The following is a 17165-nucleotide window of genomic DNA, read 5'->3' as shown; positions in this document are numbered from 1 at the left end:
GTGGGTGTAGATGGGGAATAGAAGACCCAGAACTGAACTTTGAGGGACACCCACAGTTAGGGGGTGGGAGGCAGAGGAGGACCTCACTAAAAAGACTGAGGATGAGTAACCAGAGAGATAGGAGGAGAACCAGGAGAGGACATTGTCAGTAAAGCCGAGTTTGGATAATGTTTCCGGGAGAAGGGGGTGGTAGACAGTGTCCAAAGCAGCTGAGAGGTCACGGAGAATTAGGGTGGAGAAGAGGCCATTACCCTCTCAGGGTCATACCTGGAGAGTTTCAAGTATTCTACCAGTCTCGACTATGGGAGAGAGAGTCAAGCAGAGGCATACCCATTCCATTCCTAGCTTGGCCAGTGGCTAGTGAGTGCAAGGCAATCTGTGACAAGTCCAGACTCCCCTGTGCTGGACAGCAGTGGCATGGGAGAGAGTCGAGGGTGGAGACTCAAGTTAACTGCGCAAAAGGAGGCAATGGTAAACCACTTCTGTATTTTTACCAAGAAAACTCTATGGATACTCTACCAGAACGATTCCAGGTGGAGGTGGGGCATTCTGGGAGAGATGTGTCCGTGGCGTTTCTATGGGTACGAGATGACTGGATAGCCTAAGACAAGAGGCCAGTGTTTCTGGCAAAAAGGAGATCATTGATGACCTTCAAGAGGACGGTTCCTGTGGAGTGAAGAGGATGGAAGCCATATTGGAGGGGATCGAAAAGAGAATTGGAGGAGAGGAACTTGAGGAAGTGGGTGAGGACAGCTTGCTCAAGGACTTTGGAGAGGAATGGTAGGAGGGAGATGGGGCGATAATCGGAGGAAGCCAGTACCTGGAAGAGTAAAAGAGTAGGCAAGACATAATCCCTGCCATCAAGGACCTTAGTAGAATGGATAGAGAGGAAAGGTGGTGATGTTCTGAAAGTGGGACCCAACTATCCCCCCCGCCCTACCTCCTTCCCCTCCCCACAGCACTTGTATATATATATATTTGTACGGATTTATTACTCTATTTTACTTGTATATATTTACCATTCTATTTATTTTGTTAATGATAATAATAATAATGATAATGGCATTTATTAAGCGCTTACTATGTGCAAAGCACTGTTCTAAGCACTGGGGAGGTTACAAGGTGATCAGGTTGTCCCATGGGGGGTTCACACTCTTAATCCCCATTTTACAGATGAGGTAACTGAGGCACAGAGAAGTTAAGTGACTTGCCCAAAGTCACACAGCTGACAATTGGTGGAGCCAGGATTTGAACCCATGACTTCTGACTCCAAACCACAGGCTCTTTCCACTGAGCCACGCTGCTTCTCTAATGATGTGCATATAGCTTTAATTCTATTTGTTCTGACGATTTTGACACCTGTCTACGTGTTTTGTTTTGTTATTTTCTCCCCCTTCTAGACTGTGAGCCCATTGTTGGGTAGGGACTGTCTCTATTGTTGCTGACTTGTACTTCCCAAGTGCTTAGGAAGTGCTCTGCACACAGTAAGTGCTCAATAAATACGATTGAATGAATGAATGAATGAATAAATATGATTGAATGAATGAATGAATTGGTCTTCACCGTATTGCCAGAGTCTGCCCCTTCCTCTCCACCCAAACTCCTACCTTACTGGTCCAAGCACTTGCCGCATATCATGTTGACTACGGATTAAGCCTCTTCACTGCCTCCTGTGTCTTCCCTCTACAGTCGATATTTCACTCTGCTGTCTGGGTCATTTTCTTCAAAAATCACTCAGCCCAGATCTCCCTACTCCTCACATACCCCAAGTGGTTACCCATTCATCTCTGCATCCAATAGAAACTCCTCACCACTGAATTCCCCCAATTATCTTCACCCTTACTCATGCCCTCTTCCTGCCTGAAACACCCTCCCTTTTCATATCCAGCAGACCACTTGCTCCATCTTCATTGCCACAACTCCTCCAGGAAGCCTTCCCTGACTAATATCACATCTCTCTACCTTATCCTACCACCCACCATAACGCTCATCTTTGCTTCTGCCCCTTCTAAGCATTTAAATTCTCCCCATCATCCCCAACTCAGAGCACTTACATACACATCCTTACATTCCACTTACTCCCCTATCAATCAATCAATCGTGTTTATTGAGTGCTTACTGTGTGCAAAGCACTGTACTGAGCGCTTGGGAAGTACAAGTTGGCAACATGTAGAGACGGTCCCTACCCAACAGTAGGCTCACAGTCTAGAAGGGGGAGACAGAGAACAAAACAAAACATATTAACAAAATAAAATAAGTAGAATAGATATGTACAAGTAAAATAAGTAAATAAATAGAGTAATAAATGCGTACAAACATATATACATATATACAGGTGCTGTGGGGAAGGGAAGGAGGTAAGGCGGGGGAGATGGAGATGGGGAGGAGGGGGAGAGGAAGGAGGGGGCTCAGTCTGGGATAGCCTCCTGGAGGAGGTGAGCTCTCAGTAGGGCCTTGAAGGGAGGAAGAGAACTAGCTTGGCGGATGTGGGGAGGGGGGGAATTCCAGGCCAGGGGGATGATGTGGGCTGGGGGTTGACGGCGGGACAGGCGAGAACAAGGCATGGTGAGGAGATTAGCGACAGAGGAGCAGAATGTGCGGGCTGGTCTGTAGAAGGAGAGAAGGGAGGTGAGGTAGGAGGGGGGCGAGGTGATGGAGAGCCTTGAAGCCGAGGGTGAGGGGTTTCTGCTTGATGCGTAGGTTGATTGGTAGCCACTGGAGATTTTTGAGGAGGGGAGTAACATGCCCAGAGCGTTTCCGGACAAAGACAATCCGGGCAGCTGCGTGAAGTATGGATTGAAGTGGGGAGAGACAGGAGGATGAGAGATCGGAGAGGAGGCTGATACAGTAATCCAGACGGAATAGGATGAGAGCTTGAACGAGCAGGGTAGTGGTTTGGATGGAGAGGAAAGGGTGGATCTTGGCAATGTTGTAGAGCTGAGACCGGCAGGTTTTGGTAGTGGTTTGGATGGAAAGGAAAGGGCGGATCTTGGCAGTTGCGGTGCTGAGACCGGCAGGTTTTGGTAACGGCTTGGATGTGAGGGGTGAACGAGAGAGCGGAGTCGAGGATTCATTCATTCAATCATATTTATGACACCAAGGATGACACCAAGGTTGCGGGCTTGTGAGACGGGAAGGATGGTAGTGCTGTCAACAGTGATGGAAAAGTCAGGGAGAGGGCAGGGTTTGGGAGGGAAGACAAGGAGTTCAATCTTGGACATGTTGAGTTTTAGGTCGCGGGCAGACATCCAGATGGAGATGTCCTGAAGGCAGGAGGAGATGTGAGCCTGGAGGGAGGGAGAGAGAGCAGGGGCAGAGATGCAGATTTGGGTGTCATCAGCGTAGAGATGATAGCTGAAGCCATGGGAGTGAATGAGGTCACCAAGGGAGTGAGTGTAGATCAAGAACAGAAGGGGACCAAGAACTGAACTTTGAGGAGCCCCTACAGTAAGGGGATGGGAGGGGGAGGAGGAACCAACAAAAGAGACTAAGAATGAACGGCTGGAGAGATAAGAGGAGAACCAGGAGAGGACGGAGTCTGTGAAGCCAAGGTCGGATAGCATGTTGAGGAGAAGGGGGTGGTCCACAGTGTCGAAGGCAGCTGAGAGGTCGAGGAGGATTAGGATAGAGTATGAGCCATTGGATTTGGCAAGCAGGATTGGTGACCTTTGATTGGGCAGTTTCCGTGGAATGTAGGGGACAGAAGCCAGATTGGTGGGAGTCGAGGAGAGAGTTGGCGTTGAGGAATTCGAGGCATCGCGTGTAGACGACTCTTTCAAGGAGTTTGGAAAGGAATGGTAGGAGGGAGATAGGGTGATAACTAGAAGCTGAGGTGGGGTCAAGAGAGGTTTTTTCAGGATGGGAGAGACATGGGCATGTTTGAAGGCAGAGGGGAAGGAACCAGTGGAGAGTAAACAGTTGAAGATGGAAGTTAAGGAGGGGAGAAGAGACGGAGCGAGAGATTTCATAAGATGAGAGGGAATGGGGTCAGAAGCACGGGTGGCCGGAGTAGCACTTGAGAGGAGGGAGAAGATCTCCTCTGAGGATACTGCTGGGAAGGACAGGAGAGTAGCGGAGAGCGTTGAGAGCCAGGGGGTTGGAGAAGTGGGGGGAGTGACTTGCCAACTTGTACGTCCCAAGCACTTAGTACAGTGCTCTGCACACAGTAAGTGCTCAAGAAATACGATTGAATGAATGAATAAATGCCATTATTATTATTATTATTATTGTTATTATTATTATTATTATTATTATTATTATTATCATTTCAGTAAGGCTTTGAAGGGGGGAAGTGTGCTTATTTGGCAGATTTGAGGAGGAAAGGCATTCCAGGCCAGAGGTAGGATGTGGGCCAGGGGTTGACAGCGGGACAGGTGAGAATGAGGCACAGTGAGAGGGTTAGCACCAGAGTGGAGTATGTGGGCTGGGATGTGGAATGAGAGAAGGGAGGTGAGGTAGGAGAGGGCAAGGTGATGGAGAGCTTTGAAGCCCATAGTGAGGAGTTTTGGCTTGATACAGAAGTTGATGGGCAACCACTGGAGATTTTTGACAAGGGGGATGGGGGTGACATACCCAGAACATTTCTGTAGAAAGATAATCTGGGCAGCAGAGTGAAGTATAGACTGAAGTGGAGAGACAGGAGTTTGAGAGATAAGAAAGGATGCCAATGCACTAATCCAGTTGGGATATGATGGGTGTTCAGCATTCCAATTACTAACATTAATCAATAAATCAATCAATGGTATTGGTTGAGCACTTACTGTATGCAGAGCATTGTACCAAATGCTTGAGAGAGTACAACACAACATCCATCCCTAAGTCTTATTCTATCCACCAATGTAACCCTAGCAAATTCCTCAACTCTGGACTTGGCCTTATCCTTAACAAGGATTTCTTTGATTCATTCAATCGTATTTATTGAGCATTTACGGTGTGCAGAGCACTGTACAAAGCACTTCGATGATTGCCTTTCCCTCACTGCTATTTTCAACCTCTGTTGACTATTTCCCTCTACATTCAAAAATGTTCAAGTCTTCCCCATCTTAAATGAGCATGCTCTCAGTTCCACGGGCCCTTCCAGTAATGGCTCCACTTCCTTGCTCACATTTCTGTCCAAATCCTGAATGGGTTATAGACACCCACAGTCTTCATTTCCTCTCCACCAATTCTCTTTTTGATCACTGAAATCAGATTTTTGACCCCTTCACTCCACTGTGACTGTCCTAAGGCCACCAATGACAGCCTTCTTTCTAACCTTGTTTCTTTCTTAGAGAAGCAGCATGGATCAGTGGAAGGAGCATGGGTTTGGGAGTCAGAGGTAATGGGTTCTAATCTCTGCTCCATCACTTGTCAGCTGTGTGACTTTGGGCAAGCCACTTAACTTCTCTGTGCCTCAGTTACCTCATTTGTGAAATGAGGGTTAAGACTGTGAGCCCCATGTGCTACAACCTGACTAACCTTGTTCCCCCCTGCCAGGATTTAGAACAGTGCTTGGCACACAGTAAGCACTTAGCAAATACTATAATAATAATAATTATTATTATTAACCACCAATCCAAAGGGTTCTACTCTATCCTATTCTTCTTTGACCTCTTAGCCCTCTAAGACATCACTGACCAGTCCCTCCTCTTCAAAACCCTATGTGGCCTCAATGTTGCTGACATGACAATAATCTGGCTCTCTTCCCATTTCTCTGTGACTCCTTGGTTTTGGTTGCAAGCTCCTTTTCTTTTTTTAATGGTATTTGTTAAGCACTTCTATGTGTCAGGTACTGTTCTCAGCACTGGGGCAGGTACAGAATAATGAGTTTGGACACAGTCCTCTGCTTCTAATCCTCTAACTGTGAGTTCTTGGTTCCCAACCTGGTTCCCTCTACACTTACACCTTTGGGAAGCTTATCTACTACCATGGCTTCAACTACCACCTCCCTAGTGTACTCCCATATTTACTTCTCTGGTTTTGATCTCTCATCTGATCTGCAATCCTCCAATCCCGTCTCCCTCCAGGACATATCTACCTGGATTTCATACCGTCAGTCAGTCAATTCTATTTACTGAGTGCTTCTGGTGTGCAGAGCACTTGTGGGAGTACAATATAATGAAATAACAGACACATTTCCTGCTCACCATGTCTAGAGTCTAGAGGGGGAGACAGACTTCAGTATAAGTAAATAAAATTACAGATATTTACCTAAGTGCTGTGGGGCTGGGAAGGGGGATGAAAACAAGGGAACAAGTCACGGCACCTAAACCTCAATAGGTCTAAAAGAAGACCTACTCATCTTCCCCCTTAACCCACTTCTCCTCCAACCTTTTCCATCTCTGTTGATTACATTGCCGTCCTCCCAGGCTCCAAATATTACAACTATAATGTCACAATGAAACACCTCGCTCTCTTCAATTCCATATTTGATCTACTGCCAAATTCTACCAGTTACTCCTACATAATATTTCCTGGATCAACCCCTTCCTCAACACCCTGTTCCAACTGCTAGGCTATTGCATCATCCTTTTTGCTGACTTCTCTCTCTGCCTTCTGCCTCTCCCCCTTCCAATTTATACAGCACATAGCTGCCCTAATCTTCTTATAAAGCATTGCTGGGGTCACATCTCTACACTCTACAGTACCTTCCCCCGGCTTCACATAACCCTCTGAATCAAACAAAAGACCCTCACACTCGGCTTTAAAACCACTATCCTCCCTATTACACAAGCCCATAACGTTGGTGTTGTCCACGACTCGTCTCTTTCATTCAACCCATATATTCAATCCATCACCAAATCCTTTCAGTTGTACCATCACAACATCATCAAAATCCATCTTTTTTTCTCCATCCAAACTGACGTTCACCACATGCAGCCTCTTGAGTAGTTCCATCCACATCATTTACAGGCCATACTCAATAGCAAATGGTCCAACAAGATCACAAACAGTGGAACATTATGAGTCTCCTAGCAATGAAGCTCTGATCAACTTTCATTCATTCATTCATTCAATCCTATTAATTGAGCACTTTCTGTGTGCAGATAACTATACCAAGCACTTGGGAAAGTAAAACACAGCAATAAAGAGATACAATCCCTGCCCATAAGGAGCTCACAGTCTTAATATAACTATGCTGGATGGGATATGTGAGGAGATTGGGCAACAGCAGCAGACCCAAATAGCTGCTGTGTATGGAGAGTTGAAATTGAGAAACTGAAAGCAAGGAGGGTAAGAGTAAATGCTTTAAAGGCACGGTGAAACAAATTCTCATACAATGAGGCATCACAGCTGAAAACTAGGTGGCAATTGCTGAGGAGGGATCAGCCTGGTTGTCACCCGTCACTCGGGGATTGGTTCGTTCGGTGATCTGCGCAGTGAGAGAGACAGAGAGGCAGAGAGTTTTATTTAAAATTTATTCCGTGAGGCAAAGTGAATTATTTAATCGTTTAGACATGATGAATTGAACTTCCCTTTTGGGAGAAATGTGATTAATTAGTAATATTAGAGCTTCCCTAACGGGAGGAACACATTCATATATTAGTCACATGTGAGTGAGGCGGCTAGCTCTTGCTGAGCACTTTCACACACAGGAAGAATCCACTTACTTTCCCACATGGAAAGGATCCATTACATTACCCGTGCATGTGGCATGGCGGCTAGCTCTCACTATGTGCAGTCCCTACACTGGAGGATTCCACTTATGTTACCCGTCAGCAACGGGGCACCTGGCTCCCACCCATGAACATTCAGCGAAACACTCACCCATCCCGCGGCCCTTTCCTCAGTGTGTTTGTTCTGGTTGCAGAACAGGCATCTGACGTTCTGGGCAGAGAAAGACATGTGGGCTGTTAATGCGGTGGCAGCTGCTGCTGCTGCGCATCTCGATGTTCTGCCCCCAGAAAGTCAGAGGTGACAGGCATTTATCACCTGTGCTCCTAGGCCATTCCAGCTTCTGGCCTCAGTTTATCCAATCTCCGCCCTCCCCCGTCCTCCATACCTAATTTGATTGGCACGGGGGAGAGGGCTGTCAATCTAGCCATTTTAGTTGTGGGGGGCGGTATCCCACCCTCACATCCGAGTTCCTCCTGCTGGCTCAGGTGGTCACGAGATAGCATTTGACCGTGAGATGGCCAGTACCCCAGGGTCAACTTGAGACACTGGTACACTCTCATCCAAAAGGGAATGGCTTTCTTCTAACAGAGTTTCGTAAGAGAAGTGAGAAAAGGAGGCAAAAGAGAAAATGGCACCAGATACTGCAAACATTAAACATAACAACACAGCAAGGGACAACCTCATTGTGTATGGCACTATTGATCTTTACATTGATCTTTTCAGTCACACACACACAGAAGGGAAGCAGTGAGGTCCAGTAGATAAAGCACGAGTCTGGGAGCCAGAGGCCCAGAGTTCTAATCCCGATTAGTACTTCCCAAGTGCTTAGTACAGTGCTCTGCACACAGTAAGTGCTCAATAAATATGATTGAATGAATAATCCCAGCTTCACCTCTTGTCAGTGTGTGACCTTAAGCAATTCACTTAGCTTCTCTGTGCCTCAGTTTCTTCAACTGCAAAATAGGGATTCAATATCTGTTCTCCATCCTATTTAGACTGCGAGTCACATGTGTGAGACACTGTATCCAGCCTAATTGCTTGTATCTGTCTCAGTGATTAGAAGAGTGCTTGATAAATAGTAAGCACTTAACAGATACCATTAAAAAAATCAGAAGTAAACAACCATCAGTGGCAACTTCTGTTTTATAGCATTTGTTAAGCCCTTACTCTATACCAGACATTGTACCAAGTGCTGGGGCAGACACAAAAGAATCGGGTTGGACACAGTGCATGTTCCACATGGGGCTCACAACTTTAATCCCCATTTTACAGATGAGATAACTGAGGCACAGAGAAATTAAATGACTTGCTGAAGAGCACATAGCAGACAGGTGGTGGAGCTGGGATTAGGACACAGCCCCTTCTGAGTCCCAGACCTGTCCTCTTTCCACTAGTCCATACTGCTTCTCCATTGCTGTTCAACTAAATTAGAATCCTATTTTAAAGCCCTTAAAGACAGGGCAAAAGATATTCCATGCTTCTTCCCCTATCCCCCTCCTCACCCTCTCTTCCTCCATCTCATGGCCGGACCCCTGCCTGGCCAGGGGAGCAGTGCAGGGAGACATCCCAGGAGTCCCAGGACAGCACTCCTTCCCCCTCCTCTGCTTGGCCCCAGAGACCTCCATGAAACCGTCTTGCTCTGCAACAGGCTGTCTAGATCTGCCTGGCCAAGGTCAGCAATCAATAAACTAATCAATGAGCATTTTCTGTGTGCAGAGCATTTCATTGTATTCAATCGTATTAATTGAGCACTCATGTGCAGAGCACTATACTAAGTGCTTGGAAGAGCACATTATAACAATAAACAGACCCATTCCCTTCCCACAAACAGCTCACAGTCTAGAGCAGTGCACTAAATGCTGGGGAGAGTACAATATAACTGAGAAGTAGACACAGTCCCTCCCCTTAACGTGGAGTCTGGTTGGGGAGACAGACATTAAGATACATTAAAACAGAGGAATCCATAGAGAATAAGGAGAATAAGAATAGGAATGGTGGGGTGATGACTTAAGCGCTTAGGGGGAGTGGGCCAAAGTGTGTAGCAACACAGAAGGGAAGGAAAACAAGATCAATCCCCTGAATGGGGATGAAGGCCATGAGCTTGGGACTGAGTCCTGGTAGTAGCGTCCACGCAGGGCCAGGAGTGGTGGAAGCTGTGAGCCCCAAACTCAGCCCAAGTAGTCCTGCCTGCCCCGGCTGCCTGCCCTGCCCATTTCCCCCATCCTGCCATACTCCTCTCCCAACAAGTCCACCACCCCAGCCTTTCCCCCTAGCCCCAAATCCCAGCTCTCGCCATCCCTAGGTCCCATCACGCATCCGGGCCCTGCCCCTTTACCCCAACCCCAACACTGCCCACCATACCTAAACCCACAACCCAACCAGCCCTGCCCCAGCCCCTGACCCTGGCTCTTCCCCTCATACCCGACCCTGGTCCTTCCTAAGTGCCTTGTCTTGGCGGGAGGCTATTTGGAAGGGCAGGTGAGGGCCAGGCCAGGATAGTGGGGGGGAGCTCGAGAAAGGGTCTGGGACCAAGAGCCGCAGTCCAAACTCAGTGTACCATTCTTCCAGTTTGAGCAAAGCTACAGGTCCCAGGGTCCAAAGGTGGCTGGTGGTCAGCGTGGCCCCACCCCACTGTCCACTCAACCCTGGAGCGACCCCCACCTGCAGACAGGACCGGTGCTCTGGGGTGGGGGTCCCCGGGGATGAGGGAGACTAGGGGAGAGGTGGAGTGGGGGCCCAGGGCAGCGGCAGCGGTGGGAGAATAGGAGTCGGGGCTCCAGACTTGGAGTTTCCTACCTCTGCCTGCCATGTCTCGGCCCAAGTGATTCCATCATCACTAGGAAAACTCGATCATGAGCTCAGGGTTAGCATTCTCTCTGAGCTTTTCATTCAGTGGAGCAGGAAGGTGGGATGAATAAAAGGGAGCAGGTCAGGGGGCAAAGAAGGGAATGGGAAAAGAGGAAAGAAGAGCTTAGGAATTTTTGAAGGAGTGGGAAAAAATTCCTGAACGTCTTTGTAGAAAAATGATCTGGGCAACAGAGTGAAGCATGGACTGGAGGGGGAGAGACAGGAGGCTGGGAGGTCAGCAAGGAGACTGGGAGGTACTCAAGACAAGAGAGGATAAGTGGTTGTATTAACATGGTAGCAGTTTGGATGGAGAGGAAAGGGCATATTTCCCTTTAAAATTTAAGATGGGGAATACTTGAACATTTTTGAATGTAGAGGGAATTAGTCAACAGAGGAAGGAGGTGGGAGTTCCAAGTCAGAGGTAGATGTGGGCAAGGGGTAGGTGACAGGATAAGTGAGACTGAGGTACAGAGAGTAGGTTGGTGTTGGAGGAGTAAAGTATGAGAGAAATGTGTGATTTGGGTTGAGGCAGGATATCAGTGAAGTAAAGTTGGAGGGAGAAAATTGAGTATTTTAAAACCAATCATGAGGAGTTTTTGATTGATGTGGAAGTGGATGGGCAACCAATGGAGTTTTTTGAGGAGTAGGGAAATGTGGACTGAAGGTTTTTGTGGAAAAATAATCCAGCAGCATAGTAACGTATGGATTGGAGTGGGGAGAGACAGGAAGCTGGGAGGTCAGCAAGGAGGCTTGTGCAGTAATCCAGGTGGAATAGGATGAGTGATTGGATTAAAGTGGTAGCAGTTTGGATGGAGAGGAAAGGGTGGATTTTAGCGATGTTCTGAAGTGGTGCCCACATATTCAGTGAGCTGCAAAATCCAGCCAGATTGGTCTTCACCACATTGCCAGAGTCTTTCCCTTTTTCTCCATCCAAACTGCTTCCTTGCTGGTCCAAGCATTTACCACATATCATGCTGACTACTGATTAAGCCTCCTCACTGACCTCCTTGCCCCCTGCCTCTCCCCTCTCCAGTCCATATTTCACTCTGTTGTCTGGGTCCTTTTCCTCAAAAATCACTCAGCCCACATCTCCCTACTCCTCACATACCCCAAGTGGTTACCCATTCATCTCTGCATCATTCATACCCATTCATCCCTCCTCACCATTGAATTCAAGGAATTCAGTCAGCTCTCTTCCCCCAATTATCTTCACCCTCACTCATGCCCTCTTCCTGCATGGAACACCTTCCATTTTCATATCCATATCCGTTTCATATTACTTGCTCTGTCTTCATAGCCCTATTAAAATCACATCTCCTCCAGGAAGCCTTCCCTGACTAATATCAACCCAGCAACCCATTGAGAGAAACTCTTTATATTCAGAATCCCTCCCAGTAACAAATTCAATCTTGAATTCATAGAGCACTTTTGTTTATCAAAATACTCTCACAAAATGATTTTTAGTCTTCCCAAGAACCCAGAGAAACAGGATGAGAAGAGATTATTATCCCCATTATAGAGATGGGAAATGGAGTCCAGAGTGTCCAACTGATTTATTCAATGTCACAATGCAGGCCAAGAGCAGATAATCCAGAGCTTCCACCATGGTTTTTCCACAAAATCATTCCATCTCTGGAGTGGGATAAGGGAGTCCCCAAGAAAGCAGGAAAAGGGCCGGGGTTTGGTCATTGTGTTTCTGCACAATAGAAACTGTGGGAGAGCAAGGAACATGTCACTAACTATTCTTTTGTTCAGCACAAGCATCTTGTGAGTCACCAATAAATGCCAGTGAGCACACTTGTGTTTGTTTTAGATCTGGTAATAAAAGATTACCAACTCACATTGAAACATCTGAACCCATTACCGATGTAGGCCCTAAGAAGGATGCAGGGATTCAAGGGTTCTATGCACGTCAAATGTTGTCCCCAGATGACCACAGATGATGTTGCACAGACCAGAAGCAAGCTCCTGGCCTACCCAGACAAAGGTGGATGGGGCAGTCTTTGAAGGAGACCAAAACAGGGACATTGGACCCATATACCTATGATAATTAGGTTGGAAACAGTCCCAGCCCCACATGGGGCTCATGTTCTAAGGAGAACAGGTCTTTGCTCCTCATTTAACAAATGAGGGAACTAAGATTAACAGGGAGGTTAAGTGACTTGTCCCAGGTCACACAGAGGTAAGTGGCAGAGCAGGATGAGAACTCAGGTCTCCTGACTCTATAGAACATGAAAATCCACACAAACTGAAATTCTTTGAGTTGTTGGAGGCATTAGCATTAGCAGTAGCATTGTAGAAGTACTGAGGTGGTAGTTGGGAGGATATGACTTGGGGAGAAGAAAAATTGATAGGGGAAAATCATCTGGCGGAGATGAGATTTCAGAAAAATTTTCAGGATGGGGAGAGCCGTTGGGGGAGGGAGGTCCAGGAAGGAGGCAGGACACGAACAAGGGGTTAAAAGTGGGAGGCCTATGAATGAGGCACAATGACCTTGAGAGAAAAAAAGAGTGAGAGAGGGAGACAGCTGATGAAGTGCCTGAAAACCAAAGGTCAGATGTTTCTGTTTGATTCAGGGAGAAATGAGTAACTGTTGGAGGAGTGTGATGTGAAGGAATTGCTTTAATTCTAGGGGTCTGATTGTTCCAGGATACAGATGCCCATGATATTGTCCTGCCACTTGATACTAGGGATTGGAAATAAGTGACGTAAGTGTTGTGATGGAACTGTTCTGGGTGTCAGTCGTGGCCCCTGTAGTATGCCAGGTCTCGCAAACATACAGCAGGCAGACCAACAACTGCCCCATCGCCCTTCAGTGTAGTTGAAATCTTGATGTTGTAAATTATTTATTTATACGCATGCCTGTCTCCCCCTCCAGACTGTAAGCTAGTTGTGGACAGGGTAACTGCCTATCAACTCTGTTGTATTGTACTCTCCCAAGAGCTTAGTACAGTGCTCTGTACACAGTAAGGACTCAATTAGTAAGCACCATTCACTGATTTATGGATTGATTTATGTTATCACTGGAGCAGGGGTCCTTCTGGAGGGCCTTCCATCTCCCAGCTGCCACCCAGTCAGGAAGGCAGAGATGTCTTCCTGACTGCGGGGTCACTTTCAGATTCTTGAATCTGTGAGATGCCTGCATCCCCCCCGCCCAACTCACCTTAGAGAGAGGCCTATTTTGCTGATCATTTGGGAATGGGGTGAGACTGTCGGTTGGAACTGTCATTTGATTGATGTTAGCAGTTACCCTCCCTTCCTGCAGCTGTTTTCAGTAACTGCCATCCTTTCTGTAGGGGTCGTGAAGTGAATTTTGTCTGCAGGAAACATCTTACACTCAGACTTCATGTTGACAGCTTGGTAACCACAGGCAAATGGATATTTCACAGGTTTGGCGTGGGGGTTTTAAAATATTAACTTCCTATCACATGCAGATCCACTCTTTAAACTGCCTTTCTCCTGTATAAACTACCCATAAAAGCTCCTTCCTTTCCAGCTCTGTTTGGGGAGGAACCAGTGAAAGGAGGCAACCTATTGGAGCAGCAGCAATTTCTATTTTCACATTAATCAATCACCCAACCAATCAATGGTATTAATTGAGTGCACTGTGTGCAGAGTACTGTACTAAGTGCTTGGAAAAAAAATATATTAGAGTTGCAGACCATTCATGCATTCAATCGTATTTATTGAGCTCTTACTGTGTGCAAAGCACACAATGTTAATCCAAGTACTTATCCTATCGTGCCTTGATTACTACATCAGCCTCCTTGTTGACCTCCCTGCCTCCTGTCTATCCCCACTCCAGTCCATACTTCAACTCCTCTGCTTGGATCATTTTCCTAAAGAACAGTCCATGTCTCTCCCATCCTCAAGAACCTCCGGTGATTGCCGCACTGTACTAAGCACTTGGAAGAATACAACATAACAAAGGTAGTAGACACGTTCCCTGCCCACAAAAAGCTCACAGTCTGGAAGGGGAGGCAGATCTTAAAATAAATGAATAATTTATGGTATGGTCATGAGAGCTGTAGGGCTAAGCATGGGGGTAAATATCAAGAGCTTAAAGGGTACAGATCCAAGTGCATAGGCGATGCAAAAGGGAGAGGGAATAGGGGAAAGAGGGCTTAATCTGGGAAGGCTTCTTGGAGGAGATGTGATTTTAATAAGGCTGTGAAGGTGAGAAGAGGGGGAACCGATTTCATATGGTTGAGGAGGGAGTTCCAGGCCAGAGGAATGATGTGGGCAAAACGTCCACGGTGAGATAGATGATCTTGGGTTAGAGTGAGCAAGTTGGTGTTAAAGGAGCAAAGTGTGCTATTTGGGTTGTTAGGAAATATGAGTGATAAGGCAGGATGGGTGAGTTGATTGCATACCTTTTAGCAAATGGTAAGAAGTTTCTGCTTGATTTATAAATGGGAGGGCAACCACTGGAGGTTCTGGAAAAATGAGACGTAGACTGAACTTTTTAAATAAAAGTGAAGCGAGCAAAAGAGTGAAAAAAGGACTAGAGTATGGAGAGGCAGGATAAAGAGAGGTCAGTGAGGGGGTTGATGTAGTAGTCAAGGCAGGATCAGCATGATAACCATTTGGATGGCCAGGCATGGGAGGATTTTTAGTGATGTCAAGGTTGAAGCAAAGGATTTGGTAACAGATAGAGTAGGCGAGTTGAATGAGAGATGAGTTGAGGATAATGTCAAGGTTACAGGTTTGTGAGATAGAGAAGATAATGGTGTTGTCTACAGTGATGGGAAAGATGGGGGAGGAAAGGGTTTGGGTGGGAAGGTGAGGAGTTCTGTTTCCTACAAGATAAATTTGTGTGTTAGTGGAACATCCAGATAGAGATGTCCTGAAAGCAGGAGTAAATGTGAGGCCACAGAGGAGACAGGTCAGGTCTGGGTCTGTACAGGTGTATAAAGAGATATCTTTTGGTTCAAAAGGGATGCTACTGACAGAGAGATTTTATCTTTGGATGTGGCTTAAAAGGACTGATTCAGACCTGACCAGAAATCCTTAAGTATTTTTGTGCCACATTCATTTGTTCTCATTTTGTCCTTTCCAATTTGATCTTCCCTAAATCTCTGCTCTGTCCTTGACATCTGCTTATAAACAGAGTAGAGTTCATGTCTATCAAGGTCTAAGAGCAACTGAGAAAATCCTGGCCCAGGCATCTAGATAATCCTGGCCCAGGATAGAAAGAACATTGATTCTTTTGAAATGTGATGTTGGAGAAGGCTTTTGTGAATACCACGGGCGGCCCAAAAAACAAACAAATGGATTTTAGAGCAAATTAAACCTAAGTGTCTTTGGATGCCAAATAACTCAACTTAGATTAGCGTATTTTCGACACTTAATCAGGAAGACTAATTCCCTGGAGAAGACACTAATGCTAGGAGAAGTCCAGGGAAAACATGGAAGAGGCAGACCAGCAGCTAGATGGATAGAGAGCATAACAACAATATCAGAAGAACTCTTAGAAAGGTTGTGGATTATGGCAGAGGACAGGATGTTCCACAGAAAGTATATCCATGGAGTCGCCATGAATCAGAAATGACTTGACGGCATTTAATAATAACAATAAGAGTGTTATTCCTTAGTGCTCACAGCAAGGAGGAAAGTTGTGTTTTATTGGTGGGGATTAGGGGGAAAGCAGGAGAAAATTGTATATTCTGCTTTCCCTCACACTTGTATTCAGTTTATTATCGGACTTCAAAAGGTATTGAAACTTTACAGGCATGTAAGGGGAGAAAAATACCTCTCTCCCTTCCATTCCAAATTCAAGTAATGGCATACAAAACTGCTCCCTCCCTCATACCCTGCCGCCTCCAGTTTCTGTTATTCCTATTCCCAGACTTTTTCCTTTTCCTATGGAAAGAATATGGAACTGGTAGTCAGGACACCTTGGAAACAGCATGCCTGCTAACATGAGAGGCCAGTTGCAATTAGTGATGAGTGCCTGCTATGCCTACCCTCCCGTGTTCAGAACCAGGAGGGACTGAGTCACTCAAGCAGGGAAATCAAACAATAAAATCTTTTCAATCATTGTAGATTAGCAAGCTGTAAATTTATCGAGACCTTTTCTGCCTGTGAGAGAAACTTGGAGACCTTAGATGGACTGGCAAAGAGTATTTGAAGATCATCTGCTCTGACAACAAGGTACCATAGATTGCTGCTGTGTCTCCCTCAGCATCAGATCAAAGCATTGCTAGGTCTTCCCAGCAAACAAGCAATAATTGTATTGTCAGAGGGAAGTAGGTTTAATTGTGACACTGTCTGGGTGTAAGATATGAACCCTAGCAATAGAAGGACCTTGCAAACTTATCTGGGCTACCCAGTCCCCAAGAAGGCTCACCCCAAGCCATCCAAGTTATTCCTTCCATTTATTAATAAAGATCTCCTGAAAGAGAACCTCCATGTCCTGTGACCCCTTGGTCTGGGGCAGGATGAAATGAGGTTACCTGTAGAGATGGAATTTCAATCCATCAAACTAGCTCTCTTCCTCCCTACTGAAAGCTCACTTCCTCCATGAGGCCTTCCCAAACCGAGCCCCCCCCATCCTCTCCTCCTCCTCCCTTCCCCATAGCCCCCACACCCTCCCTCTGCCCTACCCTCAGCACCTGTGTCTATTTGTACATATTTATTACTCTATTCATTTTATTAATGATGTGCATATATCCATTATTCTATTTGTTTGATGGTAATGACACCTGTCTACTTGTTCTGTT

The 17165-nt window shown here is 46.2% G+C and overlaps 1 non-coding gene across 1 annotated transcript; it reads left to right on the top strand.

Moving 5' to 3' along the window:
* Positions 1-249: 249 nt before the first annotated feature.
* On the top strand, positions 250-387 carry LOC119939795. Its single transcript, XR_005454758.1, has one exon. It is a non-coding gene; the product is annotated as a small nucleolar RNA SNORA7 (small nucleolar RNA).
* The last annotated feature ends 16778 nt before the right edge of the window (positions 388-17165 follow it).

This window comes from Tachyglossus aculeatus, chromosome 17, assembly GCF_015852505.1.
Source record: "Tachyglossus aculeatus isolate mTacAcu1 chromosome 17, mTacAcu1.pri, whole genome shotgun sequence".
NCBI lineage: Eukaryota > Metazoa > Chordata > Mammalia > Monotremata > Tachyglossidae > Tachyglossus > Tachyglossus aculeatus.
Note: the sequence above shows the minus strand (reverse complement) of the source record. Positions and strands in the feature narration are given on the sequence as shown.